Source organism: Panthera pardus, unplaced genomic scaffold (assembly GCF_024362965.1).
Source record: "Panthera pardus isolate Hobbes unplaced genomic scaffold, ASM2436296v1 HiC_scaffold_16, whole genome shotgun sequence".
Classification (NCBI taxonomy): domain Eukaryota; kingdom Metazoa; phylum Chordata; class Mammalia; order Carnivora; family Felidae; genus Panthera; species Panthera pardus.
Genome location: NW_026526721.1, coordinates 40,030,057 through 40,044,569, shown reverse-complemented (window position 1 = coordinate 40,044,569; position 14,513 = coordinate 40,030,057). Strand labels below are relative to the sequence as shown.

At 39.3% G+C, this 14,513-nt stretch overlaps 1 long non-coding RNA gene across 2 annotated transcripts in view; it reads right to left on the bottom strand.

Moving 5' to 3' along the window:
- LOC109255363 (uncharacterized) overlaps positions 1–13,317 on the bottom strand; it is a 92,024-nt gene extending 78,707 nt beyond the window's left edge. Inside the window, exon 1 of one of the 2 annotated variants that reach the window (XR_002075198.2) lies at positions 12,736–13,317. This is a non-coding gene — a long non-coding RNA (uncharacterized LOC109255363). The remainder of the gene's footprint in view (positions 1–12,735) is intronic. The other variant, XR_008422436.1, reaches the window with a different exon arrangement.
- Positions 13,318–14,513: the final 1,196 nt, after the last annotated feature.

The following is a 14,513-nucleotide window of genomic DNA, read 5'->3' as shown; positions in this document are numbered from 1 at the left end:
AAAGGAAAGATACCCAGATCAACTATCCAGATTAGGTAAAGATGAAAGCTAATAATATTTTGTTTGTAAGAAAAATTCAACTATAAAATGATTCAGGCCAACAAATTTGAGGCAGACCTATAAAAAAGAAGGATAATATCAGATAAGATGAATTCAATGAAAATAAAAGATGAAATAAATTTCATATAGGAAAACTAGACAATCATATATCTTTAAGTGCCCAATAATCAAGCACCACAATATACAAAAGACCCATAAGCTGGATATCCAGTGGGAAATAGACAAATAATGACTGTAGAGGGAGACTTTAAAGACAAATAATGACTGTAGAGGGAGACTTTAATGGATCTCTATAAATAAGTAACAGTTAATCATATAAAATAACAAGAATATAGGAATGCAAGCTGGTGCAGCCACTCTGGAAAACGGTATGGATTTTCCTCAAAAAACTAAAAATAGAACTACCCTAGACCCAGCAATTGCACTACTAGGCATTTTTCCACGGGATACAGGTGTGCTGTTTCAAAGGGACACTTGCACTCCCATGTTTATAGCAGCACTCTCAACAATAGCCAATATATGGAAAGAGCCCAAATGTCCATCGATGGATGAATGGATAAAGAATATGTGGTATATATATATATACCATTCTGTGTATATGTGGTGTATATATATATATATGTATATGTATATACACACAGTATATATGTATATATATATATACAATGGAGTATTACGTGGCAATCAAAAAGAATGAAATCTTGCCATTTGCAACCACGTGGATGGAACTGGAGGGTATTATGCTAAGTGAAATTAGTCAGTCAGGGAAAGACAAAAATCCTATGACTTCACTCATATGAGGACTTTAAGATACAAAACAGATGAACATAAGGGAAGGGAAACAAAAATAATATAAAAACTGGGAGAGGGACAAAACAGAAGAGACTTATAAATATGGAGAACATACTGAGGGTTGCTGGAGGGGTTGTGGGAGGGGGGATGGGCTAAATGGGTAACGGGCACTAAGGAATCTACTCCCGAAATCATTGTTGCACTATATGCTAACTAATTTGAATGTAAATTTTAAAAAATAAAAAATAAAGTTAAAAAAATAAAATACATGCATAAAATAACAAGAATATAAAAGTGATGAATACACTGCTTTTTAGTGTCATACACAGCACATAATTCACTGTCTTTCAAGTGTGCAGTGATATTTCACACAATTCAACACATATAAAACAAAAAGAAAACCTTCTAAAAGCAGCTCAAATAGTAATCATGCTGTCCACATTTTCTGGTCACAATATAATAATAAAAATAAGCATCACTGAAAATATTTAAATATAAAAACTTAAAACTTTGTCACTTTCTTCAAAATAACTTCTAAATTAAAGAATAACATTAGACTTCAATGGTACACTATTTGGTTTATACTTTTGAGAATAATATACAGTAATTCTAGTAGAACAGCTTTATAAACATAATTATATATTGTTTTTGCTTAAAAAATAAGCAGACAAAATTTTTGGATTCAGAATATATTATTGTCTATTTTAAATAGTTAGAATAAAAATTCACTTATATTAACAAGAATTTGTCACATTAAATAGAATAAGGATAAATGAATAAAAATAAGTGACTTTTCTGTGAACTAGCCATAAGCACAAGAAGATGTAATAAGAAATACTTATAAGTCATATTAATATTCCATAACATAAAATACCTAGGAAAAACCCAAAAAAGAAATGTGTAGAACCCATAAAAAGTCAATTATAAAACTTAATTCACAATATGAAATAAGTCCTAAATAAGTTGAGAGATATCATATTCCTACATGGGAAATTCAGTTAGTCCTTTCACATTAAATGTATTCAAAATGCTTATTCCAGGGGCGCCTGGGTGGCTCAGTCGGTTAAGCATCTGACTCTTGATTTCGGTTCGGGTTATGATCTCACGGTTTCTGAAATCAAGCTCTGCACTGGGCTCTGTGTTGACAGTGCAGAGCTTGCCTGGGATTCTCTCTTTCCCTCTCTCTCTGCCCCTCTCCAGCTTGCATGCATGCACTGACTCTCTCTCTCAAAATAAATAAATAAACTTAAAAAGAATGCTTATTGAAGGTGCACCTGGGTGGCTCAATTGGTTGAGTGACTTCTGTTCAGGTCATGATCTCACAGTTCATGGGTTTGAGCCCCATGTTGAACTTTGTGCTGACAGCACAGAACCTGCTTTGGATTCTCTGTCTCCCTCTCTCTCTGCCCCTCTCCTGCTCACGCTTTCTCTCTCTCAATAATAAATAAACATTAAAAAAAAATAAAAAAAAACAAATAAAAAAATGCTTATTCCAATAAGAAACTCAAAGTTTTGATATGTCAGAAAATTACCCGTGCTCATTAAGGGGTAACACACAGGAAAGAATACACAACATTTTGGAGAATGATAGAAAACCCTTGCATACAGTTGCTAAAATAATGCCCAATTCACAATATCTAAAGGTAGTGCCAGTGTTGCAACAACTGAGAGAGAGAAACTAAACAGAACTTATCACTGCAAACAGGAGCACCTAGTAGACAATAAATTTAGTATTTCTTACAAGTGAAGATAGAATGACCTTTCAAAACATGGTATTAAGACAATAGGGTAAATATTTAGGGATAAAAGGTCATAAATGATATATAAAAATGAATTAGAGCTTGATCAAAGGGCTAAATAGAAAATAACATCATAACTATTGGAAAATATGAACAAATATCCAACTGATCTTCAGATGGAAAGTTGTAAACTTACTTTTGGTTTCATGAAACTAAAACCAAACCAAAGTAAAAACCTGAAATGTTAAACCACATAAACTTTAAACTTAAGTGCCACCAATCATGGAACAAGTTCAAAGGTGTCAACAAAGGGGGAAATTTACAGCATATGACAGAGCTTTGAAAAAACATAAACATGTCCATAGTTACAGCAAAAAAAAGCATTGATAATTCAAAAAGGAGAAATTCAAATGACCATAAAAATAAAAGGAATTATATTCAACCTTATAAGTAATCAAAGGAAAAATACACCAATATCAACAAGAGTTGAGATGTATAATTTTGGCTATCAATTCAGCAAAAGTTTGTTAAAAACTAAGATATGATACTCAATTCTTGTGAGAAGGTTGTGATAGAATTGTGGAGACTTTTATTATTTTCTTTAAGTGATTTTATATATTCATGTTTTCAATAATGAGGAAAATGTTATTAGAATAAAATCACATTTTATATATTGAAAGCATCTGTAAAGTAATAGAAAAAATACTTTTCAGTTTTAAGTGTAACTTTTGCAATTCATTTTTTATTTAAACCTAACAATGAAAATGATAAAAAAAAAAATCTACCTTAAAAAGGAATCCAGAGAAGAAGCAGTTTTTTTTCTCAGATACTTTAGGGTCAAAGGACAACATATTCTATAGTTGGAAGATGATTGGACCAAGTTGAAATGTGGATTTGTGCCCCCGCCCCTCACCATTTAAGACAAACAATTTAAATCTCTGGGTATCACTTCCCTCTTCCGTAAAATGGGGATAATCATTTCTGTCTGGATGTGAAGATAAAATGTAATGATACGTTGGAAAGCAACTATAAAAATTATCAGTTAATTCTCAAGCCATTCTGTTTGTATTCATGGAAGTATGTGTAGTTCTAATTTTGTCAATTTTTCTTCTACTCAATGAATTTGTGTCCAGGGCAGGAACATTCCTTCTACCTCTTATTTACATTTTGTGAGGTTCAATACCACTTTTGTATGCTATAGACAATCATACATTTATTCATTCAGAAAACACTTCCCTACTGTTTCACTATGAATTCTACATATTTGTATCTGACATTAAATTAGATGTTCTTCCAAAAAATCTAATGTTCCAATGTGTGATACTGGCTTTAAGGTAAACTTTTTTAGCCAGTGCAGAACTATTGTCTGTCTATAACTTTGCAATGGTGTGAAACACTTATATACTTTTTAAAAAGTGCAACAATCTTGACAGATTTTCTCCACTTAGGTCCTGAGGTAGCAAGGATATTTAATGAAAGGTTGCAAGTACTTTTAGTGACAGAGTATACTGAAAGGAAAAGCATAGAAAGGAAACTTGCATAGATTTTAGCTAAATCTTGCTAACCTTCTTTAGGACAAAAATGAAGTCTGTCAGAAGTTAAACCCTTTCATCTGAAAGCCCCTTCCAGGATTATGCTTTATGAAGGGAAGAATATGAGCTTCTCTCTTCTATGTTTTAGGACTAATGGTGGCTGATTGAGTTTAATAAGGAAAGGGGGAAAGGGAGATCCACAGATGAATTTGAGAGAAAATGGTTCTTGGAGCATTTGAAATTCAAGCTATTTTTCTCAAAATAGAAAGGGTGAAAATTACACAGTCTAGACTTTAGTTATGCAAGGTAAGAGTAAAGAGATCCATTACTTTTATTTCAACTAGAATGATAAAGATTGACGGGTCCTTGCCTTGTCAAGCATAGCTGCCCAGAAGCCAAAGAACAGCTAAAAGATGCCTTGAATTATTCGTGTTGTGTTGCAGTGGCTACACTGGCTAACTCGCAGAGAGAATGTTGAAATGACCACTTTCCAAATCTGGAACTCATTATTTCACACATTAAGAAGTTATGAAAATATGCAAGCCACCTATTCATTATTACTTGTACCACATAACTAAACCATCCTTGCCTGTAAGCATGAGCCAAATCAGTGTTTTCCTGAAACTATCTTAGCTATCAAGGCAGTAATCAGGAATTTTGCTTGCTACGGCATTCAGAAAACAAAATCAAACTTTATAAACTTTTCAAAATATGACAGATTCCTCAAAAAGTGAAGTATTGTAAGATTAAAAAATAATTATAAAATTAGGGCTTTTGATAGCTAGGTATTTGCACATAACCTTGACTGTCTTAGTGTATTCACAGGTTTCTACTTATGTAAAACCTCTGTCTCAAAGATTTTATTCCATTAGTTTTCACCATGAGTGTGTGAATACATTGATATATATTAATTACAAGACTGGGTAATAATGCAAAAAGAGAGGAAAGATTCAGGTTGAACTGCAGCCAAAGATCTCTACATCTTGAATAGCTGACAGGCAGACATTTGCAAAACATTAGTGAGTATCAATAAATCTTGATTTAATTGAGATAGTTTTCTTCAATATTAGTTGACATTGTTTTGAAATAGATGAAAAATTGATATAAGGAAAATGTAACCATGTATTGTCCACTTAATAAACAAATAAAACAACCACGGCAATGTCCATTTACATTGTATAAAAAAGTAAAGGTAGTTGAACACTAAAGTGGGTTATTGAGTGAAGTTATATAATATTCTTCCCTTGAGGTTTTATTATATAAGAAAAACAGCCATCTGGCTCAGATATGGTGGATACAGCAGATTACGTTAGGAAGCTTCTCTGAGTTTCTTGGTCTTTTAATTTTGTGAAATAGTTTGAAACAGTGAAATGATAGACAGAGGCACCACTGAATAGAGAAAGAGACATTTTTGCAATGATTTTTAGAAAATCACTCTCCCATCTAACGGTTTTTGTGAAGTGTTCAGGGTTGTGGCTGGTTTACAGGCATTTTCATTGCAGGCAACAGGAGAGTCAGAGAAGTTTGTCTTTGATGCCCTTCGTGCCAAATACTATGGTTCACTCAGTCAGGGGAAATAGAGATGAATAGGACTCAATTGTGGCATCCAAGGACACCCTGGTGTAACTGGAGAGAAGACATCAGTAAATAAATAAAAAATACATATAGCCAGTGAGTATAGCATGGAAGCTAGCAGAAGGGAGTTGTTTTCTAGTTATAGGAAGGGTCTAGAAAGGAAAACAAATATCTGAATTTTGGCAAATGACTAAGAATTTCCCAGGTAGAAGGAAGGATAGTCAGACCTAAGTGAAGAACAGAGAGGAAAACCTCACGCGTCAGTGAGGAGTTCCCTATTGCTGAAGCATAGCTGGCAGACGGGCAAGATGGGGTGATAGGAAGGAAGCTGGAGCAGAAATCCAGAGAAAGGAGGGCCACAAGAGTAAGCTAAATAGTTTGGCTTGTTCCCAGAAGGAAATGGGAAGCCACCAAAGGATTTTAAGCATGGGACAGAACTAATCTCTAAAATTAATTTGGTAGCAGCATGGGGCAAATGACTCATGGGGGCAAGGCTTGGTCCAGGGAGATGAAGTTAAAGATACTTAAAAGGGTCCAGGCCAGGCATATTGAGTTGAAGTAAGGTAATGGATGATCAGGAAAGTAGATTCAAAAGACCCATCAGACTGACTGGATTTGGCTGGGTATGGAGAAAATTTTTAAAAAAGGAATTGGGAGTTTCTCTGATGGGATATGGAATATAAGAAACTTATACATTTAGGGGAGAAAGAAGATGAGTTTAACTGTGAGCCTGTTGACTGCGCCTAGAGGTCATTATCTGTCCATCTGGTGATCTCTAGGGTCTGTAGCTTAATGAGGAGTTTTGAGCTGGATATGCAGCAGACAGGGAAATTTTCCCAAGTCCAAGTTCCATTGGTGCTACATGACATGACTTGACTTGTACTAGGTCATGGCATTAAATAAAACTGAATAACAAAGTGAGGAATTTATTCCCTTTTCAATTTTCTTTCCCTTTGAGAGTGTTACAGTTTGTTGAAGATCTGTTTTTAACTTTTGTTATCTCCCTTTTAATAAGCCAAGAGCAAGTTGGCCTCAGGCTCAAGACTTTTAGTTGGCAATAATTTTACCTGATTAAAATTTAATAAGCTCACTATTTTTGTTGTTGTTGTATTACTTTTTTTATTATTGCCTACTATTTGTGGCAGTAATATTTATTTTTTCACTAACAGTGATAAGAAAGTTATTTTTATTTATTTATATTTTATAGACAAACTCATGAAGGTAGTATGTGTTAGACCTGGGTACAGACGCAGAGAACTATTAATGGGCAAGGTTAGAATTGAGACTTGTCACATTTGAAATAAGTAGGACCCATTTGGAGGTAACTGAAACCACAGTAGCTAATGATATTATTTTATAAGGTGTAGCAAGGATTCCTAATTCCCATACATGAACTTTGGTGAGTCTGTCAATTGACAAAAAATGATCTGCAATTATTTGTACTTACGTGCATTATTTTCTTAGGGAAGAAATACCATTGTTGTTTGTTTCTTTGTGTTTCTAGTTTCTTAAAGGGATCTTTCACCAAAGAAGAATTAGAAAAATGGCAGTGAATGGAGAAGAAAGCTAAGGATAGATAGTGGAAGAGGATCACCAAATGAATGGAGAAGTAAAATTCAAAGACAAAGAAACTGGACCAAGAAAGTGCTGCCACTAACTTTGTTTAAGAGCAAGAAAGTTATCTTTGAGTCTAATGGAAGTAAAGCTATGAATGGTTAATGGTTAACTTTGCCAAATGTTCCTACACAGTTTAGCAAGCTAAGGTTTCAGTGATTCATAGCTTCTGGTTTAAAAATATGATGACATGGGACGCCTGGATGGCTCAGTCAGTTGAGTGTCCAACTTTGTCTTGGGTCATGATCTTTTGGTTCATGGAGCCGCCGCAGTGGGCTCCACGCTGGTGGGTGTGGAGCCTGCTTGGGATTCTCGCTCTCTCCTCTCTCTCTCTCTCTCTCTCTCTGTCCCTCATCCGATCATGCTTTCTCCCTCTCTCTCTCAAAATGAGTGAATAAATGTAAAAAAAAATTTTTTAAATAAATAAAAATAAAAAATATGATGACAGTTGCCACAGGAGTTTCATGGCATGGTAGGGGTGGAAGCCAGGCTATGGTGGGAAAGGAGTTAATGGGAGGGGAAGAGATGGTGGCAAGAAATAAAAATTAGTTTTTTTAGAAGCTGACTGAGGAAAGGAGTGAACAGGACTAGATACAGGGATTGTTCAGGATCATGACAGGCTTTTCTGTTTGCTTGTTTTAAGGATGAGAGTGATATAATCTTAATCAATTTAAACAATGGAGTCATTAAATTAAGAAGAAGTTAATGTTGCAGGTGATAAAAAGAATGGCTTATGAAGCAAGGTGCAGATTGGAATGGGGCAGTGGTAGGATCCAGAGCAGAGAGGAAGTCAGCTTGACTATAGGATAGGAGGGAAGGAGAGTAGCTGAGCAACTAAACACACAGGAGTCAGAAAAGTGGAGAGAGCTTCATTCCTGGGAGTGTCTGAGTTCCCATTAAAGAGGAATCATCCTGAGAGCAAAGCACAGGACAGGGACAGAGACAGGATTAGTTTTGAGAAGGGTGGCAAGCTGTGCTCAGGCTGCTTTGGAGAACTGCAGAGAATGCCAAATGATGGTAAGAAAAGATTTGATGAGAGGTTAACTGAACAAATGACATAAGAACTAACTTTACAGTGGCGTCAATTAGAAGAGTTTCTACAAATGTCCCAGGCAGCACTTCGCTTTAGGAATATAGGAGGCTGACCAAAGGACTGATACAAGTCTGGGGCTTTGTGGGAAAATGCACTGTCCCTATTCCTAGTGTTGCTAGTTCTCTCACTCATTCAGTTCTGGAATTCTATCCCCTACCAATTATTAAATGACTTTGCTCCCACAGTTCTTCTCACTCCCTCTCTATTTTTTAAATCAACTCTTGCTTCTGCCTGGTTCATTCCCATTGGCTTAATTCCAACATTACAGCTCCCATTTTAAAAACAAATCCCCATGGCCTGCTCTAGCCACTTTTCATCTTTTTCCTGAAAAAGCTATTTTATACAGAGTTTTTGCTTCCTCATCTTCCATTCTTTTTTCCTCATTATTATTTTAAACTACAATTTTTTTGTGATTTGCATATAAACTTTTATTTAGTATTTTCAATAACTATAACTCAAAGATATTAATGTATATACAAGACTAAGCAAGTATATACAGGACTTTATCTTCCTCCCATTATTGAACCCCAACACCCAGTTTTCCTCCCTGTAGGCAACCACTATTATCCAGTTTTTAAATACATACTTTCATACATAGGTTCATTCTCCTTTGTTCTATAAATGATAACATACCATGCATACTGAATTGCAACTTTTTCTCTTTAATATACTTTGAAAATCTTTTCATCTTAGGACATAGAAAGGTGCCTTAATAATTTTAACAACTGGATAGTATTCCATTGAATGGATGTACATAGTTAATTTTGTTTGTTATTTACAAGTATTTATTGCTTTCAATTGTTTATCCATATAAAAAGTTGCAGGGAGTAACTTGGAACACATATTATTTTTCCTAAGTGCCAATATATCTGTAAGATAAATTCCCAGGACTGAAATCACAAGGTCACTAGTCTTTGTTCAATCCATATCGGTCAATCTTTTATCACCACCGTTTCAACTGAAATAGCTCTTTTCAAGGCCAAATAAAATTTCAAGGTAATTCTTTGTCTTCATACAATTTAACTCTTCTGCAGCATTGGAGACAGCTGATCCTCACTTCTTCCTTCTTAAAATACTTTTCTTCTTCTGGCTTCCATGATATTACACCCTTCTGGATTTCCCCGTTTCACTTACCGCTCCTTCTCAGTTTCCTTTTCTGGTTCCTACTCTTTTCAGTGTCCATATTTTGGGCTGTTTTAGAGCTCTTTTCTCAGTCTGATGCTTTAAATACATTCTCCCCTTAAATCATTTCATAAAGTCCCATTGTTCTAAATATCATTTATATAGTAGTGACTTACACATTTTTATCTCCAACTCTGACTTTTTCCCTGAGCTTTCTCCCAACTACTCTTGAGATGCCCGCATCTGAAGATCGAATAGGCTGCTCAAAGGTTAACTGCTTCTCCTGACTCCTCTCATATCAGTGGGTGACAACTGCACTCTTTCAGCTGCTCTGATCATGTATCTAGGCGTGAACCTTGATTCCTTTCCTCTGTCAGTAACCATGTCTAATACATCATGGAGTCTTGTCACCTTTACTTCCAATATATCCAGGATATGGTATATTCACAGCTATCACTCTGATCAAAGTTTAGGCTTTGAACTAGCTCCCTAACAGCCTCCCTACTGTCCCTCTTGTCTTTATACAAATTATCTCAACACAATATCAAGAGGATCCGGTATCAAGAGGATCCTGGTAAAACTGTTGCCCAATAGAAATGCTTTAATGGCTTCCTATTGTACATAGAAGAAAACAGAAAGTGCATACCATGGGTAAAAAGGCCACCAACTACTTCTGAGAGAAGGAAACACCACCGAGAAATTATTAGATCGATATAGTCTTCTCTCTTTAATACTTCCATGTACTCATTGATATAATTTTTGCTTATTTATGTTCGGTCGTAGGCTCTGACATTTCTCTTTGCACCTTTTCAAGTGGAAGTAATAATTTCTGTTGCAGATGCCAATTCTGAGTTTCCCTACTGCATTTCAAGAGTTCGTCACTTTTAGAGCAGAAGTGAGCATTTCTTTCCTGTCCAATTTAGGGTTGAGGGAATGGAAAAGGAAGGTTTCTCACTGTGGGGCACAGGAGCTGTGGTTCTATATCAGATCACTACAGATGCTTCCCTACAGGTCTTGGCACCCCATCACCTAAGGATTATTCGTGCTTTCAGTTAATAGCAATCAGGAAGCAACAAGCTACATCTTGTTTACTCTGCCTCAATCAGTGTCCTTTCCACTCCTTAAATTCTTATTGAAAAAAAGAGAATCCCGCCATAGCCTTTCAAATATAACCATATCCATGTTGTTTTACACTAGCCCTTTATTACTAAGACCCTAGAAAGTGCCCTTTAAAAATCCTTGAAGTGATTTCAGTAATAGTTAATCACATTCAAAAGGGACCACACTTACTAGATAAGAAAATGCAAACTATTACTCCTCTCATTTCCAGTTAAGAATTTAAAACTGAAAAAGCTGCCTTTACAAAAGTGTTATTGCTCAATCCCAGGCATCTATAAAACTTGCCTACTGAGTTAAAGTGTCAAAAATTGCACTCTTCTTTAAATCTGCATTCCATCAGAGCTGTTTACATACTGTTGAAAGGGAACGACCCTTTGACATAACTAAGTTCATTAGTTCTGTAGTAAGTCTCAGTGGACGAGGCTTGACAAATGATTCATACCGACCAAAGAAGGTGTGGGGAAATATATTAAAATTTCTTGGACAAAATCTGGCAACTCCTAAGCTGATACCAGGCAAGAATAACATTTGTTCTAGAAACAGCTGGGTTTAACAAACAAGCCACGTAAAGCAGAGAAAACCACTTCTGATTGGAAACAGTGAATAACTACTCTCATTATCAGGACCAACGTTGACACACAGGTGTGAATGGGATGGAGAGGAGCAAGAACTCCACTTTCCTTGGAGGAGATACACAGTGATGATGCTCAAACCTGCTTATGAGTTTGGAGAGGGAGAAAGGGAAAGAGAAGGAGGAACAGCAATTGTAAGACCAGAGGGATGGAGAGTCTTCCTCGGGCTTGCAGCTGGCTCGTTGACACTCCCAGTTCACAGTGAAAACCAGCTCGGAGTCCAGACCTCCTTGTTCAGCAAATACGTGGACAAAAGGGGCAACTCAAACTTAAGGATTTAGACTTGGGTTCGCCAAATCAAATTTCAAAGATTTGTATACAAATGAAACCAGAGTGAAACCCGTCTTGAATCTGTTTCACTTTCCCGGTTTGGGGTATAGCACGCCCACTAAAATTTAGTCAAACTGCAATGATGACATAGATAGTCCAGAAAAAGTGATTTTGAGTGGCTGGTGACTTCCCCTGCTTATGCCATCTTACATGCTCACTGAACAAATCGGCTTAACGATGTGACAATCGACAAGGTGCCTGAGAAATACTTTATATGCAGAAAACGAAGTCTTCTCAAGGTTTCTTCCCAAGTGCGCGGAAGTGCACCCTTAGTTCTCGAGACCGCTATCAAAGGTCGCCTCTTTCGCGCAAGTGGAAATAACCCCAAACCTCAATCCAGCATTTGAACCACCCAAAATACTCCTCCCCGTATGTATTCTCTCCTCATCTGCTCCATTTCATTCCTTAACTTTCTGGGCCCACAGATGCGGCTCTCGTAGCCCCTTTGGGGGCCGGAACCCTGAATAGCCACCCTCACTCAACCGCCCCCCCTGAACGGGAAGGCAGGCTTCCTTAGTCGGGCAGGACCAGCAGCCTCCCAGGCCCCTCGTGGCCGCGAGGTGGAAGCTCTCTCCTGCCCTTTACCTCAGTGCTTCGTACCCGCGGGAAATCAAGTTAGAAAACTGCAACCTTCCCCCCGATCTACTCCTCCTCCCTGCTCCTCACATTTCTCTAACCGTTTCCCCCAGAAGCATCCCGCCGGGGGATGAATTCGAAGACTCTCCCGTCCCTCCAGTGCTGGATTCTGGCCGGTGCCCGGTCTCTCTCCACCCCAGCCGCCCCTCCAGGTAGGAGCGCCGGAAGCCTGCACCCTCCTAAGTGGGGTGTCGGACCCCTCGCCCTTGGGCCCGGGTGGGGCCCCTCCCTCCCAGCCCGAAGCACCTGCTCCGCCCAGGACCCCTCCTGCTCCCAGCAACTTCGCCCCGGGGGAGCAGAGGCGGCGGGCAGAGTGCGGAAGGGCAATTCCTGAATTCCAGCGCGGCTCGTTCGCCCCGAACAAGTGCCGGAATCCTGCTCCGGCTGCGCGGGGCTGCCGGGCCCTCCCGCCGCGGGCGGCCGCTGCCCCGCGCTCCCCGGCTCCGCTTCCCCACCCGCGGGCCAGGCCCGGGCGCGAGCCGCACACTCACCGGGAGCGCTGCCCCGCAGCAGTCCGGAGCGGGGAAGGCGGCGCTACAGGGCCGGGAGCGGGCGGGCGCTAGCGCGCGGGGCGCCGGCAGCTGCCGGCCGGAGAGCCGCGCGTCCGGGCTACTCGCGGGGCCGCGGGCCGGCTGCGCGCTGCGGGACTTGGGCGCCGCGCCCGGCTGGGTCCCGAGCGCGGGCGGGCGGGCGGTCGCCGGGGGCTCGCCACCACCCCTAACACTCCTCTCTGCTCGCCTTCATCTCTTCCTTCAACACCCCTTTCTCATCTTGCTTCTCTCACTTTTCCCCCTTCCTCCTCTTCTCTCAGCCGTCTCCTCCCTCGTCTTCCACTGGTGCGTGGAGAAGGGCGGGGGAGGGAAAAAGTCCCGTCTCCTTAATTTGAGTGATACCTTGGAGATTATCTCTTCATGGAATCTGGAAATGACGTGAACACCTTTCTGAAAACATCTAGAAGAAAACGCCTTTGGTCTCCTTTTCCTTTTGGTTCTCCTTCCAAGTCTCTCTGCCGCTCTCTTTGGTTGAGTGGCTAGGAATGAGGCGAGGTCAGATAAGAAAAGGGAAGGGGGAGTTAGAGGCAGCGGTCTTCAGAAGTGGGGTTGAGAACCCATCACTGAGTGGGCCTAGAGATCTGTTTATCCACAATTTCACCAAGCGGGCGTTTCCTCAAAAAGAATTCAGATTGGGGGAAGGATGACAAAGGAGTTAGGCAGGGTAATGGGACCTGGGTTCATTCAAGGGTTTATTGTAAGGCATCCATTGTGGTTTGCCCTCCAGGTGTCTCAGAATAATACATCTCTAGTATTTTGATCTGGATGTGACCTTGAGAAAATACTTGCCCTTTCCTGTTGCTGGCTTTGAATCATTTTTCCAGACTAATGTTTTATAGACCAGTAGATAGAGTCCCGTCAGCTGAAGCCTACCAGGAACTCCGCTAGAAACTTGAGTGCTTCTTGGAAGGTTCCAGCACTGGAACAGGTCTCTAACGCTAGGAAGGATGGAGCAGGTTTGTTTTTGTACAGAGCACCACCCCCACAGGCCACAGGTTGTCCCTTCTAGGACTGTTTCACCCTAGGCCTGATTTGTACATCCTTTTCCCCAGAAAGGAACCGCTGTTACTGAAGATCCTTTCTGCTCTCCTGCTTCTCAATATGTACTGCCTTCCAAAGACCATCTTATATAGATAGATCTTGCTTATAGATTAAACCTGTATTTTCCAGCCCATCTTTCTTCTGTTAGTGAGGTCATCTTTGTTCTTTGGAATCACAAATTTAGATGAGATAGTATATAAAAAACACTAACCATAATGCTTGGCACTTCGTACTCAAGAAATGTGAGCCAAATTATTATGGGTAATTATTTCAGATTATCACATTTTCCCCCTATTTTTATTCCTATTTTTATTCTCTCACATAATTCTTTTCTTTTTTTAATATTTATTTATTTTTGAGAGAAAGAGACAACGTGAGCAGGGAAGGGGCAGAGAGAGAGGGAGGCACAGAATCTGAAGCAGGCTCCAGGCTGAGCTGTCAGCACAGATCCCCATGAAGGGCTCAAACTCAAGAACTGTGAGATCATGACCTGAGCAGAAGTCAGACACTCAACTGACTGAGACACCAGTGCCCCTCTCGCATAATTCTTAAGCACGAGAAGTTGATTCTCTGTACCATGATTTGTACTGTTCCAGCCCTTGTTCCTTATAAATATATGGCTATGTGGTGATGGCCACTCATTTAGGAAAGCATAGTGAAAATAATAAGAGAGGAAG